The sequence below is a fragment of the Neopsephotus bourkii genome, unplaced genomic scaffold, assembly GCF_033783945.1.
Source record: "Neopsephotus bourkii isolate Nb327-2 ecotype Australia unplaced genomic scaffold, CSIRO-AGI_Nbou_v1 NB_911, whole genome shotgun sequence".
NCBI classification, from domain to species: Eukaryota; Metazoa; Chordata; class Aves; order Psittaciformes; family Psittacidae; genus Neopsephotus; species Neopsephotus bourkii.
This window is the reverse complement of record NW_026901405.1, coordinates 995,336-1,015,171: the sequence shown is the minus strand read 5'-3', so window position 1 is coordinate 1,015,171 and position 19,836 is coordinate 995,336. Positions and strand designations below refer to the sequence as shown.

General features: G+C 41.4%; 1 protein-coding gene across 9 annotated transcripts in view; it reads right to left on the bottom strand.

Annotated features, from left to right (window-relative positions):
- The window catches only part of ZBTB20 (zinc finger and BTB domain containing 20), a 481,633-nt gene that overhangs the window by 432,219 nt on the left and 29,578 nt on the right, over positions 1 to 19,836 (bottom strand). The gene's annotated exons all lie outside the window — the stretch shown is intronic.

Sequence of the window (19,836 nt, the reverse complement as noted above, 5' to 3'; positions counted from 1 at the left end):
TATAGGCAGAGCTGGGAGCTTCTGTTTGTCCAAGTGGACCTCGATGGATTACTCCAGTCTGTAGCCAGTATGACAAAAGAAGACTGCAGAGAAATTATTTCCCAAGCAAGATTTCACAGCATTTTGCCAGTCTAGAAGACAGGCATCTCAGCTGGCCCAATGCATAAGACTTCACACAGCAGCTTGTGTTACCTGGCCTGTCACTCCTGCCTGCTGGCAGATCTCCTTGAGCTCACTTGAAGGCATCAAACCCTGCAGATAGCACTAAGCACCATGATGTCTACCTGATTCCATATGCAGAAGATACAGCTGGCCAGCAAGGCGATCCGATGCATTGAGAATATGGAGTCCCACAGCAGAAGAGATGCTGCTGTGCTGCATTTGCCAACATGTGAACTGTAAACAGCATGGCCAAAAAATGAAATGCAGAGATCGAACGAATGACTGAGCCCCAAATTTACAATGCCTACCAGACCTGAAAAGCCTTCACATAAAAGAACTTCCCATCAACTAGATTCCACCTGCTTGACAGAGAATTACAAAGTGTCAGCCCGATCTTAAAGATAGGTAAATTGAGGCAATAGATAGATAATTCCTTGCTTCAGGAAACACAAGTTTGCAGTTTTTCCTTAATAACTAATGCAGACATAGGTAAAATGGCCTACACCCACTAATGTCTGCTGCAGAACTGCTTGAGGAATGAGAACAAGATGAACTTTAACATTTTCCAACGAAACTGAACTAAACTCATTATTCAAAGACTTCTTATACATTCAGAGTCCTTCCAAGTGCGCTACTTGTAAACACAGGCGTAGAGTGTAGGAGTTAGTATATATATACATAAACTATTTTGTATACTTCTGTGATGACTGCAGCTAACCCTGAAGCCACTGGAATTCTGCTAGTAACAGGGCACACATGTCTGCCAGATAACAAAACTGAGATACCAGGAACCAAATTCATGCCATCGTAACTCGTGTTGCTGACTCCATCGAGTTGCTCAGCACTGTCTGCTTCTACCTTACTTGAAACATCAAATACCCAAACAGCTTTCCCAATATCCACACACAAAGCTGTAGGAAAATTAAGGCATCTCTTTTCATGTGTGAAAACCAACCCGTAAATCACATTATATCTACCATGAAGTAACACTGAGGCCAAGAAATTATTAAAACCAAAGAGAAATCTCCTATGGCTACTATGAATATTCATTACTAAGCCAAAGAGAACCCAAATCAAATAGAAAACCTACACCTCCATTGTTCAAGGACTTGGACAATTATCCTGTAGCATAGTAAGGAAGGAACTTCCTCCATAGCTGTGTTTTTCCGTACTTCTTCATGAGAAGGCTTTCCTTACCCACCTCAGCGCTTTCTGACACTCAGAAGCAGACATGACTGAATTGTGTGAACAACTTACATGATTTCTTCATCAGTTTCTGTCTTCCAGGTTGCCCAGAGAAGTGGTAAGTGCTCCATCCAGGGCAGTGTTCAAGGCCAGGCTGGACAGAGCCATGGCAGGGGGTTGAACCTTAATGACCTTAAGGTCCTTTCCAACCCAAACCATTCTATGATTCCTTGTCTTCCTTCAGATACCGTTATTTTTGTCTTCATGCTAATATCATACACTGCAATTATACAACTTTTTAAAACAAGAAATGTCATGCCATGTATCTGGAATTTCCAAGCTCATCTACGCTTAAAAGTTACTTGAGTTACTCACGTTATACTTAAGAGTAACCTGAGTTACTCATGTTATACTTAAGAGTAACCTGAGTTACTTCTAGCCAACATTTTCAACACTAATACATGAAACTGCTCTTCTAAATCCACATGATACTAGAAGTTCTCTGCATCCAGAAGCTTCAGCAGGACCTTGTGGGCATTAAGCACTTTGAGAAAATAACTACTTATTTAGAAACATGAATATGGAATTGGGCAGATGAGATAATCAGTTATTTCAAAGCTTAAGTCTCAACAGTTTTAAGATGTATGTCTTCTGCCTCCAGATCATATGAAAAAACAAATGAGATCAGTTAGCATACTTTAGCAAACACCCCCTCTTTGGGGCTGATTATCTCCACTGAGGCTTCCAATTGACCCCTTACTTTCTCTGCTGGCCTGATCAAGCTAGAACCTACAGATGAGGATGGATGCAAAATCCATCTTTACACAGAGGGGTTCATTGTGCAAATCTGATGTTGTTTAGCGTGGAGGCTTTATCAACTAACTCATAATCAGTTTGTCAATTATAAACTTTGTGAGTTAACAGCATTTTAACCTTACATGTGTACTTAGGAACAAAGTCAAATCAAACAGGTGTAATACAAGTAAGGCTGGCAAACGTATTCTAATACATTCTTCAGAGCACAATCTCAACGTGCAACTAGGAGCTCCTATTTTCACAACATGCATAGCCCTCTTTAAGAGAACTTGAGTTTCTCCCAAGGTAGCTTGTCATTCCTATGCTCCCACCATATTCTGTTCTGCCATCACAACCAGAAAAACACATCCCAAACCCCTCCTTCTCATCTTTGAACCAACCCTACAGCAGAGTACTTACAGCAGTAAGTAAGGCAGCTAGTTGCCAAGCAGACACAGACCTTGTGAATACACTTGCTTTTCCCGTAGTAATTCTAGGAGTCGTTGTAAATTCATGGCACCTCTACCTTTGGTAAGTTTTATTCCCAAATATTGGGGCTTATGTCTGTACAAACACTGTAACAGGAAGCCATCTTCAGCATCTGTGGACCTTCCAACAACTGCACAGGAAAACAGTGGTGTCCAAGAAGAGGCAGGGAAGCCGGTATTAGTCAAGTACTGTGCAAGACTTGACCAGTTCTGGCTGCCAAGAACAGTGCAATAGTTGACACTATGATATTTTCCTCAGAGCAAAGAAACCATTCAAATTTGGTTTGTTCTGGAACCCCAGAACAGAATGAATTGCCTGGGACAGTTCCTGTCTTAAGCCAAGCCTGCATGGGGACACTGAGAAAGTTCAGGCAAATCAGCTAAAAGTCTGACACTAATACGCACACACTTAATTGTCTTGAGGCTGTGAGTAGATGCTCTAATTCAACAGCAAAGCTCCCTGTAGCTCCTTATTCAGTTAAGCTACATTGCTCTAAGACTAAATTACTCCTGAATTAAATCAGTTCCCCAAGGACTCAGCACAACTTATTTTTGTGTACTGACTTTATGCATTTAGCCAATTTGCCTCCGCTCTTCCTGAGTTCCCCGAGCCTTAAGGAGTTTTCAGCCTACAGCTGAAGAGAGCTTGGCTACTTCATCTCTGATGTTGAGAACGTCAGTGTTTTCTTCAACATTTTCCATCTAGAACACAGAAAAACTGAGCAGAAAGTTCTCACATTCCTTAGCTGCTTCCTGCTCCAAGGTGAACAGTCAGTGGGTTTGGAGGTTATCGTTACCTTGCTCCTACTCTCACTCTTTGACTTAGTGGAAGCCAGTCTCAAGAACCAGCATATTAACATACAGGAAACAGGCAGAAACAGGCAATGGATAAAAACCAAGAGGATACTAATCCCAGAATGGGATTTGAACTATCACATCATTTTCTTTAGAGACTCCAAATCATGTCAAAGCTGTATCTACTGACACTGGTTTTGTTAATCATGATTTGGAAATGGCAATCAGATTGCTATGCTCTACCATTTCTCATTGCAGCCGATGTTGTGGTACCTCAGCACTCTCTGGAGATGAATCATATTCCATGAATTCCACACCAATTCAATTCGATACTAATCCTAAACTGGGATTGGCATTTCTCAGAAGATTCTAATAAAATTAACTACAAAAAGGATCAATTATTTTTAAAGCAAATGAGTTGCTTCCTGACAGCAAGAGCTCAGAACTACCATTGTATTAAGGTCAAAATTTAAAGCACTTCTCAAACTATAAGCACTTAAGAGAAGTAAAGCTGTCATTGTTCCATCCAGGGTCATTAGAATTTACCTGGATGCTGGCAGCAGCTGGGCAATGCTTTATTTGTTCATGTTTCAGTGATGCTTTGAGTGCACTTGCGCAGCCACACCTAAGCACATACATGTGCAGATGATATCCCAAGGTGCGGCAGAAAATTAAAGTTCATGTGTTAAGTTCACTGATTGAGCTATCTGGATGACAAACTAGAGTTAGAGGCCCTACTCTACAGCAGCTATCCGAAAGGAACGTTTAGAGGAATAAACAAATATATGTAATGCTTGATGTTTCCTTTCCCCAGAATAAATTCATTCATTATAAACAAACTGTCACATCATCATCTTTAGAGACTTCAAATTGTGTCAAAGCTGTATTTACGGACACCGGTTTTCATTCAGCACAACTTAAAATTATGATCTTATCACCATGCTCTAACATTTCTCATCACAACCACTGTCATGGTACCTCAGCACTTTCTGGAAATGAACCATATTCCATTAATTCAAACAGAGATCTAACACTCCAGAGCACCACTCAAACCAGGTGCCACTAAACTGAAGAAGTAGGTAGGACGCAACATGGGATGCACTGGAGCAGGGACTTTCAAAGCCTCCATTTTTAATTCTAGATGGTTTTAAACCAAGATATTTAACCTCTCAGTGTCAATAAAAAATAAAATGCCCCAATCCCATAGTGACTTGTGTAGCACGATCAATCAAGAACTTTTTAATCTTTTGATACACGTTATTACTCAAAATAACAATAATAAGTATGCAAATGAAAGTAAAGCCTACTGGACAACACTGTCACTGATTTGCTGGAGACAAGGACCCCTACTGTCCAGCTGGATTTCAGCCAGCCTGGGGTCTGGTGACTACATAGCATCCAGGATGGTAAAACAACATAGCTTGTAAAATATTTCATGGCAATGCTTTCCAATCGCTCTGTCTTGGAAACCGACTGATCCAAAGGAAAAAATACATGGGTACAGCTCTGCTTTCTTAAACTAATTATTTCAAAACATTATCAAGGTATCGTGTGATCATCTGGACTCTGAGGATTCATCATTACTGATGAACAGGAATTTGCCTTGGCACAATAGTTTCAGCAGTTGATTATGCACAGCAGACACCTATAGATAAACATCTCTATTTGTAAAAAATGAGCCCTGTCTCTGAGAGCAGTTTCTGATGAGGCTTTAAAAGCAGCATCAAAAATATGTAATGCTAGAAGGCTGAGGCTGCCCAGCCCTGTCACAGAGTAGCATTGCTTTCTAAGAGGGGAAAAAAAATAGATCTGCGCTGCTCCTTATGATCAGGATTTCACCCATTTATTTGGCTAATCATTCAAATGGCTAAACAGACCTCTAATTTGAAAATAAAACCCGATTGATGCAATCACAAACAAGTTCTGAAATTGTGATTTATAAAAAAAGAGGGGAAATCTTGTTCGAAGCCAAAACACACACACACAGTTACCTTTTTCTAATCAGAGCATTCATTTCTCCTCATTATGATCTCACAAGCACATTAAAATCTTATTAACATTAATTACTTCTGAGCGTCTATGCATGAGCAGCGACAGGCTTGCGTGCGTGCGCGCGCGTGTGTGTGTATGTGTGTGTCTCTGGATCATATCTACATTTATATACCTTGCTGCACTTTGCTTATAAAACATGTGAAAATATTGCTGCTAACACCAATTAGCTAATTTCACACACACAGATAGTAAGCTGCTGTCTCGCTGCACAGCTTATTATAGACCAGCAGACAGATGGACAGACAAACAGACGCAGAAAGCATCACGGCTCCTCCTAAATGCAAGATCTGAAATGCCTGGCACCCCCAGGAGTGCGACTTTTATCCTCGGAAGTCTGAGGGAACAAAATGACACAAATAAGAAAATTAAAAAATTAAAAAAAAAAAAGAAAAACAAGACAGCCAAATATCCCATTTTCTACACAGATGGGTTCAATGATGAAGTGATAGAGACAAAGAAAAAACTGGCAGGCAGACAAGCAGCAGGCGCACAGAGAGATAGACAGAGACAGATAAACAAAGCAACAGAGAAAGAGATGAAAGCATATTCATCTATGTGAATTTGGGCTATGCAATATCAACTTTAGCCCACCAATAAGGTAAGGGGAGAAATGGCAGAGCCAAGAGTCACAATAGGTCCAGCTTCACAAGCAAAATCCTGACTTTCCACAGACCTGTTTATGGATTGTATGTACGCTGGGCACACCACATACAGCACCGCTGCTGGGTGAGACTCAGCTCCACCACAGGCTCCAGAACAAGCACAGACACTCAGACATTGCTGCTGAACTGCACCTTCCTCTTCCTTTTCACCCTTTGTTTCCATCTAATTTAGATTCTGCTTCTGAATCCCATCCTCCTGAACATTCTCTTTGCCAGGGTTTAAGATATAAACAACACATAAGCATCCCTCATCATGCCAAAGCCATGTTTCTCCATCATCAGGGGATAGATTAGCCTCCCAAGGGCAAATCTTGCAGTCCTTTGCAGAACACAGGCGGACACTTGCTGGTCATTTTCCTCTCCATCCAAATACCAACCTCTGCTCATCCTCTGCAACTCTGAGAACAAACTGCAACCCTCGACTGGAATGAAAACTTCCACAGACAGCAGCAGGATACAAGGTTTAGAAGCGTCAAAATGTGCCGTTCAGCACTACTACCTTTTGTTTTGCTTCTGTATTCTTCCACTGATGACAAGATCAGGCAAAACACTGTGAGGAGGGAAAGGATTAAAACTTCAGATGACAGTTTTCTGGAGAAATTTCCAGATGGCATGAAAGGATACCTTATTGGGGAAATTACTGAAATTAACACATCTTCATGTCTCATGGTAACACAAGTGTTTTCTGCTCACTCCTTGCAGATCAAGAGAAGGCAAATGTGGCAATAATTGCTGTTTCATCCCCTGCCTTTTTCACCTCAAGTTTTCTGAGTGTTTCACAGAACACTCATTAAGCTTCAAGGAATGCAGAAGTTACTCTCATCACTCCATTTTACTGCTAGGGAACAGAAGAGCAGAGAGGTGAAGCTGAAGTACCCAGATGAGTAAGAAGGTCTGCAGCAGACCTTCTTAGGTCCTCTTATTTACATTTCTCACATCTTCTCTTCTTACATATGCCATATCTAAGGTCATTAAGGTGCCTGAATTTAAAAGAAAATGAAAAAATTCAGTGTTTTAGGACTGTAGTCTGGATACTTGACTTGACTTTATCTCACTCACAACCTTCTCCCAATGATGCTCATTCAGGAGGACCTACTCCCACACAAGCCCAGCACAGCTGCTGAGAGAACTACCATGAATGCCATCAAAGCAACTTCAGGGTATGTCTGCAGCTCTGAGAACAAGCTGAAACCCTCGACTGGAATGAAAACTTCCACCAACAAGGATACAAGATTTATCTTGTACCTGGTGGACTTCAAACATCCAAATTAGTTATGGTGCATTCACAGTAAAACCTGTGGTTCCAGGAAGCTTTGGAGCTCCTGGGCATGGGCATTAGTACAATAATATTACACACGAGCATTAAGTTTGGTGCACCCTGAACAAATTCTCCCTGGGTCAGTTTTACTGTGCACACACAACAGGTCTGGTCACACTGCAGAGAAGGAGCTGTGGCCTCTTCTGCCACAAGGAGCAGAAGCAAGGTACATGACCTGCTCAGGAAGAAAATAAGTAAGCAAACTGACCATCATCTTACCATGCTTCTCTTGTTAAGGTTAAATATACAGGCTTTGAGAGTGAAGACGGGAAAAATAAAAGCCTTATAAAATAAGCAAAGACCAGTAAAGGTTTGAAGCTTGACAATGTCAAAGTAGACTCTTGCCTGCATATTTCCTAAAATATAAAGCATAGACCATTAAAGTCCCTCTTGAATCATGCAGAATTACTTCCTTCTAGAGCTTCCCCAAAGAAGTGTTCTGAGAGGAATCGAGATGCTCGCTGACAAGGAAAGGAACCTCACCCGTGCTGGTGGGCTCAGACAGAAGTTTAGCTCATCTACCCAGGCTTCTCAGGAAGCCTGGAGAAATCCCATGCATTATTCTTCAGGTTCCAAGCTCCCTGCTGTCTTCCCAACTCACTGATCTCTAGGCACACCTAAAACTTAAGTCAAATATGAGGGCCATGGAGAATTTCCCCCTAAACCCATCAGCAAGTCTCATCAAGACCAAAGGAAGGGCCAAAAAGACACTGAGTTCAATGCAACTGGTAAGAAATAAGCATCCGTTAGATTTACTGACTTAATGCCCATGCAGCTGCTGAGTCTTTAATCCATCTTTCCCCAGAAGCCATATATATATATATATGATGTTTCATGGCAGAAGGAAAAATGCTGTGTCCTATTAAAGGATGCGTCCTAATTTTATATAGCTAAAGCTGTACCTCAATCAATTAAAAAACAAAAACAGAAGCTCATTTATTTAAGTAAATGCGTAACACTGGAGATACTTAATGGGAAAAAAAAGCCCCCAGTTTTATTAGCACTATAGCATATGGAGGCAACTGTGTAACAGGGAACCTTGGTAGAACTTCCCTTATGTCTGAGTTTAGCATGCAAAGCGGATACTAAAAAGTGAGAGGAGTCAAATACAATTGACTTGAGGATCTTTAAGAAGACCAGTGCTTATCAGTAGGGGCTACCAAATCTTAGAGACCATTCAAGCTACAGAACAGATCATTATGTATGTGAAAGGGGAACAGGAAAAAAATCTCTCTTTAGGGGGTGTGGAGGGGGAAAAGACATTTATCATCTTTCCTGTACAAAGCAGCTTGACTTGCCTTTCTCAGGTGGGAATTCTCCCAGTAAACCTGTTCCCTTCATTCACTTTATTCATCTGCTCCAGGAACCTTACCATATTGTGTCTAAGGAAAGTTACAGCAGGCTGAGACAGTACGAGAGTACTTCAGAGGTGCACTTGGCATCTAGACCAGCCTTGCAATCCAAACCTCATTGTGTCCTTTTGGAGGTTAATAAAATGAGGTTTTACTGGCTCCATCCTGGCTTTTATAAGCTTCTCAGGGATTATCGAAATTGGAGACTGCACATGAAAAAGCTGGTTCATCCATTTCCTAGAAGGGACATTCATCCAGTTTGCCCTTCGATCCTTGAAATGTGAGACATGCCTGAGGAGTGCTCTCTGTTATAGCGTCTCACAAATACATCCAACAATGGTGAGTCCATATGTCTCTGATAAAGGGGAAACTTTATTGCACATTCCAGTCTTTTCTTTCGTAAACATACTACACTAGATGAATTTGGCTCTCAAGGAAGAAAGTATTAATTGTGCTGGCTAATAAAACTTTCTGTTGCTGTCCTTCCAATCTGGTCTTCTAAGCACCAACAGACATTAAAACTGGCTCCTGGGAAGTGAAAAGATATTAGAAAGCAGTACAAGCCCAAAACTTGTTTGCAAGTTTTCAAGAATTGAGACCTGAATCTCATTCTCAAGTAACAAAAAGCAAAATGCACCTATTTATTGGACAGCTTTGAGGTCGAATGTACAAACAACTCACTTCCTCCTATTGCTCACTCTCCAACAGATGCCTCAGCAGCAATACATCTGTGCTCTGCCCAAATCCAGTATTTGCAAGCTCTCATTATTACTTGTATTTGCTTTGTCTCCACTGACAGTTTAAACAGACAAGTAACAATAGTCTTTAAATGCTTGTGTCCAAAGAACCCTTCAGGGGCTATTTTCTCCTTTACATATTGCAGCTCTCATAAAGGTTAATAGCAGTTGCACATACAAGCAGTTATACATACAAGTCCAGAACAAGGTAACTATTTGTCTTTACATGTGATAGGGAGCTTCAGTCTTCTTTTGATGACTATTTTGTGAAGCAAGCAACACCACTGTGCATTTCAGCCAGGTGTAATCTTCCCCTATGATTATTACTGCACAAAAAGAGGTGACAGACTGGTCCTGTTTTCAAACATCTACTTCTTGGACAAAGCTAACAGTGGAGCTCAGATCCAGCTGTGAGAAATCCAGTTGCGGGAGGGGGGAGGCAATTGTTGCCTACAGGTCTTTGAAGTTCTATTAAGTGAATTAAAAGAGGAATTATAAATAATAACAAAAAAAAACTCACCAAAATAATCTCCTTTTTTTTTCAGTTTTGCTATTAAAAATAAGACTTTGTTGACATGTTGGTATGCTAAATTTGGCCTCAATTTTCAGTTACTGTAGGGTCTTTGTATCTCATTCTCAAGGCAGAAATAAGACTTTAATGGCAAAGAAGTTGCGTATGTGTTATGATACCACAATGGTATAAAAAAATAAAAAAAGCCTAACTGTCTTTTAATGTTGCCAAGAATCATCTGAGCTTCCTTTGTCCATGAACATGGTCTTTACTTTCCCAAGTCCCATCTGCATGTACAATACACTGAGGAAGGAAGAAAGAAAGGCACCGCTTCCTCTTTCTCTCTGTGCCTCGATTGTTCCTGATTAAAAAATGGCAATAATAATGTTGATTCAGCTACTGGAGTTAAGCAAAACTAAACTAACTGCTTTGGTTAAATGCTAAAAGATAATTTGAACAAGTTTCTTCAGAAATGCAAAGTGCTATTTATTCCTATCAGCAGCTATCTCTGGCTAAACTGTCCTGGAACCTATTGTGAGCATTCCCTCCTCCAGCTGAACCCAGCTGATAACTGCTCCCTGTTTTGAAGTACACGTGTCACTCCTTTATCTAAGAAAGCCTAGCAAAGATTTAGAACTGGCACCTTTCTTTTTTGGCTAATGAGAAGAAGGCAAAACAACACAGAACAAACCCAGCAAGAACAAAAAAGAATCTCACAAAGTCTCAGGATTAAACATTTGCAGACGAGCAGGAACAACAACAACAAAAAAGGCATCTTTTTGGATGTAAAATTCTTTGCAGGCATTGCCTGGGCATTACAAGAATAATATCACTACTTCCTACCTAAAAGCAACCTTTTCCATCAGCTCCATAATCACCGATTTCAAGGAGAGATCTGCTAAGAATCATATTCATGTACCTATGTATGCTGCCACAAGGGAGACAGTATCTAACACAGCAAAAATGAGGTCAAATTTATCAGCACTGTCCTATAGAAAATGGTCTCCTTCTCACACATCACTTTTGGAGCCCCATACGTCATCTTTTACTGCTTCACACATATGCCAGCTGCAGCCATTAGGCTGGCAATACAAAGCTGAATTCAGCTCTCGGTTCAATGTTGCTTCTTCCCAATTTCATGGAATTGGTCAAATTTCATACAAACATAACTTAGGGCAAAAGAATGGCCCATGAACATCTTAGCCAAGACACAGACATTCAGAAATTTCATGTGGAACTCCCTATCCAAGAGCACAGTCCTCTGAAGACGATGATTGTATGATGATTATTCCAGCTCACTGCTCCTGAGGGAAAAGGAAAAGGCTGTGGCCTCCTCCCACCCAGCTCGGGTCCTACACGTACAGGATCCTGCTGCTAAAATGTTCTCCCTCTCCTGGCAGTGGGACCAAGTTAGCCCCTCTTTTTGCATGAAGTTCAGACTTTTTGTCCTCATTTTCTTTGAACAGCTCTGCCCCCTGCCTGCGTCTCAGCTTTTATTTTGTTTAGCTGCTCGCATTCTTCCCAAACCTCCGTCCTAAATGCTCCATTTGTACCACTTCTACCACATTGAAGCCAATGTTCCATAGTAACATTACTCCGGATTTTATTAACTTTTTGAAACAGCTTACAGTCAACTAAACTGTGTTCCTGCAAACCAGTCTTAACCAGGAAACTCCAGAAAAGTTCATTTTAGCTCACTTCCTTTCTGCTTTCCCCTTTTTCTTTTTCACCTAAAAAAAAGATGTGGAATGAAAAGTAAATTAATTTTGGTAGCAGATTAAATTATCACGGGACTGCACACGGATGTGATCTAGACAAGAGGGCTTTCACCCCACCACAGAGAAAGCTTTAAGTGAGCTAACTCAGTTATTAAAAGCAGTTTGGTCAAGACAGCCTAAAGGCTGAATGCAGTGAAAACATGTAGCTCAAAACATATGCAAAATACACCAGCATAATACAGCCTGCATGATAATGGCAGAACGGTTACTGCCATCTGAACTACCTAAGTAAATGCTAGCTCTTAATCTCCATGAGGGGAAAGCTTCCTTTAAAAAACAAAGCAAAACAAAACCCACAACCAAACCCAAGACTCAGGTGTCACTCTATCACGATATGCCAGAGAAAGAGCTCATGCATTCAGAAACTTCACTGAAGGCTAAAGCAAACCCTTCAGAGTAAAGGAAGAGGTTCCAATGCACTTTTAGGATGATAACAAGGCACAGATTTGAGAGGATAAGATAAAATTCACTAATACAGCTATAACTGATGTTCTCCCAGCAGCTCTCAGAAAATGGTAAACATCATTATTCCTATCCTGAAGACACTGAGAAATGAAGTGACTCTTGAAAGTTACATAGAAAACTAGGGAAAAACTATGAATCCTGCTTCCCTGATAAGTGGGTAACCTTTACCGGTACCTATGTATTTGCATATATCACGGTAGTGACTGCACTGCAATCTGATTACAGCTTCTGATACTGCACCACAGCTTTGTGCTGACAGAAAGTATTTAAGATCTCTGTACACAGGTTGAAAAAAAAGGCAAAATAAAATTAAAAAAAAAAAAAAAAACCTAAATTTGTTTTCAAAGAAAAAAAAAAACATTAAGAAAGGCTTTGAATTGGATCTGGTCCCCTGTAAAAATAGACTCAGAGATTAGCAGAAAGTTCATTCCAGAATCCAGAAATGCCCAGCATCAGGGAAAAATACTGAGCTTTCCCTTGTCCAGCACGAAGTACAGCATAGCCGAATGCACTGCAAAAGCACAACTGGCTTTTAACCTCGTTCAGGAGCAGCTGCTTTCACAGCAGTGAAATGTTTCAGGCTGAGCCTAACTGACTTAGTGAATAAATGATTTCAAGTTGGTGGAGCTCAGGAGGAACCAGCTCGTTTAGGAAATGTCACTATCTTAAACCCACACTTTTTCTATCTAATGGGAGCAAGCTTTGGAGCTTTTAAAACTTGGCCGTGGCTTGGGGAGGAAAATAAAAGCAGCATTTTTATGAAATGCTGGAAATTACAAAACATGGCTTGGACTTCCAAGGGTCCGGTCTGCACATGAGCCAGGAGAGGGAACTCGTGTCGCTTCTCATCACTTGTATTAGTTTAGCACTGGCAAAAGATGCCAGATTGGTAGCCTCAGGCACTGAATTCGCTATTTATGCACAAAGCAGGTACAGCAGGAGGGCAACCTATCATAGAGATACCAAACCCTGCTACAGCTCCTCACATCCAGGGACCTGGTGACAGGAGGGTGATGTGGTCTCAGTGCTGCACCGGTTTCCTGATGTCTCTGCTGTGATTGCCCACACGAGGGCCAGTTCCCTGTGCTATTTTTCAGGGCTCCTAAACTGCAGGGCCTGTGAAAGTGAAATAATGGAGAATCATCCTACAAGCATCCTCTGAGACTTTGAAAGAGAAGAGCCAGGGATTATTTTCTTTGCCTTCCATCTCAAAATGAACGGACGCGAGAGAGAGCGATGAGGCCAGAGAGAGTCAATGTACTGAGTACAAATGAGATTTATATGTGGCTTGAGTCACTCCAGCCAATTAGCTACCCACCAGGCTGTTTGGTTTATTGTCCCTCCTGGATAAAGATTTAATAAGCAGCCACCTCGATGGGAAGCATGAGACTTGCAGGAAGGAAACTTTTCACTACTCGGAAAACTTGAGCCGAGTCCTGTAACAGCTTCTGCACAGCTGATTCTCACTGATGTGTCAACGGCTGCGAGACGAGACTCTTTATCATGACAGTCCACGTAGGTGGAAAATATGGGAAATACAGGACAATCTTTCATTATATAATTACTATGTCAGAAATCTTCCACACATTCCACATATTCTACGGGAATTAATAAAGATTTCTTCAGGGTTTTTTTTAATGCAATACTCAGTCTTACCCAGGACTTAGACATTTTTCATAGCAAGAAAGTAAAAAATGCTGGATTTTAAAAACTTCTCTATTGGAGAAATGTGCTGTTTAGGGAACATATTGAACAATTCAGTCTCTGTTTGGAAAAGAAATACAGATTCATCCCAGCGAGGAAGGATGCTCAAGAGTATCCTGAAAAAACAGCTGGTATTCAAGCCAAAGGACAGGATGAAGTGGGCACAACAGTATAAAGCTGACAAGCAGATTTAACTGACAGTGACAGAAAGAATTGGAAGCTGCCAAAGCCTAGGCTACTACTGTGGCTTCTTCAGATGCACTAGAATTGAAACTAAAAGCACCAATGAGAACATCTGTAAAACTCTTTCAGTTTAAAATCCTAGAAGCAGCAGCAGAACGGGAAACACAAACTTTGGGAAATGATGGAAAAAGCAGCACCTATCAAATATAAGTAAGACTGGAAACAAAGCAAAAAAGGCTGAACTGAAGGAATGGACGTTTCATGACCTTTCTCAGCAGCCATGCCCGGTATATAAGGCTTTAACATACTTCGTCGGGAGAGTTCTGTTGCCGTTAATACCTCCGGCTGCAAGGGAGCTCGAAGCCACTCATTTAGACACAGTTCTCGCAAGGCCGTGTCCCAGAGGGTGTGGCCCGGTCTCCCGGGAATAGCATTTGCCAGTTTTCGGGAACCAGCAGAGGGAGCACATTAGCAATTAAACATGGTTTTCTGGTGTTTGTGCCTAAACAATGAGCTTTTGGGGTTGGGTGTTTTTTGTTGTTGTTTTGTTTTTATTCTCAGCATTCCTCTCTGTCACTAACGTCCGTGACTCACTGAGCTATCAGACTGCGAGGAGTTTAGGAGCCAAAGCCATGGAGAATAACAGGCTCCACGTCCAGCCCACATAAAACGATAGTGGACTTTCAGCCTTTTACCTAGTTAGCTTTCTCCACTCTCTCCCCGTATCAACCTCCATCTTACCCATTCCTGACATCCTGCCCATGAACTCTTGCGTTGCCACACGTTGGCTGCTCTCAAATTCCTGCACTGCGACCGCTAACTTTCTAGCCAGAAAGAAAGGCATATGGATCTCTAGGGAGGAAAGAGAAATCAATAATTAACTTTCAGTCGGTTGAAAGGACAATTCTGAAGTCCATAAGGCAACTTTCCCACTCCTACTTCTGTATCCTCAAGGGACTGATCGCACTCCCAGCTACTGATGATTTTAGAACCAAGATACTAGAAAGATTGTCTTTTAGTTGGGGGGGGGGGAATCCGTACAGTAATTTGCATTCCCTATTTACCTTAGAATCAAATGGCACACTCTACTTGCCTGCATTTTTAGCTCTACCACAACCCCAAGATCAATTTACTATGGAAGTGTAACATTAAGAGGTCATCCACAGGTGTAACTCACATCATGGCACCACTACTGTCCTGCAAGAGCTTTCCCACAGGTGTTCTGCAGAAGGTCCGAGGCATTGCCCATTCAGGTTTGTTTTCCTCTTCATTGGCAACTGTTTTTAATACAGACTTGTATAACCACCAGTTTGACAGTAGCTCAAACATTCAGGAAGACCATATGGGTTTTGGTTCAGCCTTTGGACTGTCTTGCACAGACTGGACATAAAATGTCAGCTAGGGGTCTGTGTCCCCCCACTTTAGGAAAGCACAAGGAAAGGATTATAACATGAGGCACTGAAGAATACAGTCCTAAAGATGCTGCCAGTGTCTGCACTGGGTAGGACTGGCTTGTTGGGATACCTATCATTCATAAAAGCAGTTGAAGAACAATCCCTGATAACAAAAAGCATAGGCTGCAGATGTGCCCTCCACGGGGCAGCCTGTGGGTGGTGGGAAGAGCCCACTTCTTGGCATGAAAGGATTTCAGCCTTTGTGCTCCCACAGTCCATGGCCTTTCTTCCCATAGTGCCACCTAGTGCCAACTCGGTCAGCGACTCACTTCTCTGCGAGGTGAACATCCGCCCCATCAGAAACACGCTGGGACCCTCTTAGCTCATTTAACCAAAGCCAAACCCCAGCTGTAAGAGGAACAGTATTTTTCCCCTTTAAAGACAGCTATTTCCCATTACCCCCATTTCCCACTCCCGTATTTTAACTACTTCAAGATACGCCGTCTTCACAGCATGTGATAAAAGCTGAACTTCTTCTTGCAAACCTGGAAGAAGGAGGTGGCACAGGTCCCTGTGCTTCCAGTGACCATTTAAGAAGACCCATCTGCAAACAGGACTCATTGCAGCACCGGGCAGTCAAAATGCCGTCACAGTACATGACTGCACTGACGGATTAAGTATAAAAGTGCATGAAAACATGAAACATAGGCAGCAACCATTCTGAAATGCCAGTTTCCTGCTAGAGGAGAACTGGATCGGTGCCGTTAGAGGTAAATATTAAGATAAAAAATAAGCAGGAATATAGGCAACACCATCAAAGCAAAAAGACATCCTGGACAAAAGCTTTTGCCTTTATTCCCTCCTTACTGAAAGTTTGATGCATCTGCGAAAATCTCCTCAAGTTAAAGCTGTACAGATAGCACAGAAGTATCTCAAAATCTGGTGCACAAACATTACTCTTTACCAAGAGAAACCTGGATTACTGGCACATAGAGATCATTAAAAATCCAAGGTATTTTCCACAGTTGATGTTGTTTCGTCACTTTCTGCATTTTCTTAAGTGAAACCAACAGGATCAGTGAAGGCAGTTTCACTCTAATTTGCCATCGTTTTCCCTCTGCAGTACGGTTTCAACCGCAGACCCTACAGAGGGAACAAGTTATTCTTTAAAAGTGACCCTCTCCAGTGCATTATTTCATTTAAAAAAAAATAATAAAAGCATTTATAAAGGATTAGGATTTTCTAAAAGTTTTGCTTAAAAAAAAAAAAGTCTAAGCAACTTGAAGTTAAATTTCAGAGTTTAATTTTCCATTAACATTTAAAAATCTCTCCCAGTAAAAGTCTTCACCGTACTGATCACAGTGTAAAAAAGTCCTATGAAAAGAGAACAGGAGTGAAACCAACTGAAATCTCTGAGGCCACAGCATGCCACCAATTTCCAAACAGAACTCCTATTCAAATCCTTCTGCTTCAAACCTCATCTGGTCCCCCAAAACGAGCAGGGTTTTCTTGAAATGATTTAAATAACAATTTATCTAAGACTGTAATCTCTCTTGTATAGGATTTGTAAGCCATCCTGCAGAATTCTCTCGCAGGGGACACTGCTCCCTATTTACATCAAAGTTTTATATAAATAATATTACATTCTTTTTTAATATTCTGCAGCTGTTTTCCCTTATGAATAAGCTGGGCCTATGAAGAAAATGTGAAAATAGGAAAACTGTGAGTAATATTTGCAATAATGATATAGCCAACTCAGGAAATTGCTACAACTGTCTTTATCAAAATAAACAAGATTGATATTTTTTCCCCCTTCTTTAAGAGAAAAGCAAAATCCTCTACTATTAAAATTAATTCGCCTTGGTATTTGTTTGGTATTTGGATTTCACTGTCTTATATCCCATTTTTTGTCCTGTTGAAAAAAAAAAAACAAAAAACAACCACCCAACACACAACACAAAAACATACACAAAATAAACCCCACCAGCACTGCTTTTCGTCTCACAGGAGTGAAAGAGACATATACACACGCCATTCAGCCCAAAATTACTCTAGCTACAGGGCATGGCAAAGCATGAAATAACTGCTCCAGAGCACTTCCTCATGTGGGTGTGTTAGATAACTGTCTGCTCCAACGCTAAAATAAAGCACACTGTGACCCAATCACCACCGTGAGCTCTGCTCTGCTCCGCTCCGTTCCGCAGCCGGGGCTGGGAGCAGGGAACCCGGAGCACCCTACACTGCCCCGCACACGCCGCTCCTACCCCAGGCCAATCGGTTTGGCACTCCCGGAGTTCCAGCTACAGCATCAGATGCTGGGTTTAAGTTTACTTAGGCATACTTTACCCTTTGCTGCTGTGTCCTGATTGCAAACGGACTTTGTGCTATTGAAAGGGCTAAGATTTAATTTCTTTTCTTTAGAATAAACTTGGGGTTGGAAGAAAATTAAAATTCTCCAAGTGAAAAAGTTGTTTAAGATTAAAAATAAAGATCCTACTGGCTCATGAAAAGCGTTTCTCCTCCTCTGACTTTTTTCTCTGCTCAAATTCTTCCTGCCTGGGCTTTTCATAAAATCAAGATGTACCTTGTAGTTGTTTTAAAAGTTTTTGAAAAAGCTTAAGATGAGGCTTCTCTGCATGAGAATCCTGAGGACAGGTCCATGCGCTTCCCTATAAAAACCCTGGGCTGTTGATGAACATACACCTGCACTGGTTCAGGAGAAACTGACAGGTGCATGAAAACCCACCCTCCCCGTGACGGGGATGCTGCTAATGCTCCAGCTCCATCACTCCGAGCTGACCACCACCCAAAGGCATCAGTTAGTCCACCTCAAGGACCCCTACGTTTTGGGCATAACTTCAGCATTCCCCCTTATATCGAAATCTCAGTTTCAGAGCTCGAGATTCAAACTTTAGGAGGGGAAGAAATACCTTGCTACAAGTTAGCAGGTCAGTTGAAGCAATAAACACGTTTAAAGTCTATCCACAAAATACTAATTAGAAGCTTGAATTAAAAAAGGCGGGGGGGGGGGTAAAAAAGAAAGGAAGCAATGAATGTCATTTCCCAGCTACGAGCTGAGCCACCAATTCCTGGCACGCTGATAGAGAAAACCTTGCAAAGTTTCGCTCAGGTTCTGGAAATAAAGCTGCTAATAAAATGGAGCAAGTAGTTTCTGCAGTTGTCGTGCCAGTGAACAGATCTGCTGCTTTGGATTTCAATTAACTTAGTTTGTTCAGTGAGGAGGCACTTCTGTCGGAACTGGGGAGTCGTAAGTTAAAGGACAGTTAAATAAAGCCCCAAACAACAGCTCACCAAAGAAATAAACCTGTTGGCAGCAAAAGTTCTCTCTGGCTGCAAAATAATGGATTTTTAAGAATCATTTCAAAGGATTTGAAGGTTTTGGAGAACCTCCTAGGCAGTCCCAGGTGGGTTGGGAATATTGCATTATGGACTTCTTTGTGCTAAGAGGAAGGCCTAATGCATGTTTTTAAGAAGTCTGCCTCTCGCTATTAAATAAATAATTTTCTATTAAAAAAGGTGATTGTTATTGTTGAGAGATCTCCACTGATCAGCGTCCATTTTATATAATTACTTACGATTCTCCAGTACATTTTATGTAACTCACTTCCACTCTCTCTCTTCTCCCCCCCCCCGCCCCCCCTTTTTTGTTACCAGCAGAGTAGCAGTTTTACTCTCCAACAGAAATGACAGGAGCTCAGATAAAAAGACCATTTCAAATGGATCAATTTAAGCAGCCTTTAGAACCCATGATAAATCTGGGCTCCAAAAACTCGACAATGCTAAATGGGCTATGAAATGCATCACAAATCCCTCCCCAGAAAAAAAGAAAGAAAGAAAGAAAGAAAAAGGGGGGGGGGGGGGAGATTAAATCAGGGGAAAGCTTCAATGTTTGATATTACAAATAAGCAGCATATTTGTGGAATAAAAAATGGTAAATAAATAGTTACTATTTCTGGACAAAATGGCTCGACAGATTTCATAATTTGCCACCACTGTAAAAAATATCTATTCCCTTCCCCCCTCCCTTCCCCAGCAGCACACACGGAAACACAGCATAACCATGCATAAAGTGGGAGGGTGGGGGGCAGCCAAGGATACAAACTCCCTCTTAGAAAGTTTGAATTCTTATTAACCCAGTGATCCCTCCATAATGGTACATGAGATCAGCACCGTAAAAGTTGGAATATTCGTCCCCTTTCTTCCCAGTAAAAGGAAACTGGAAAAGATACTAATA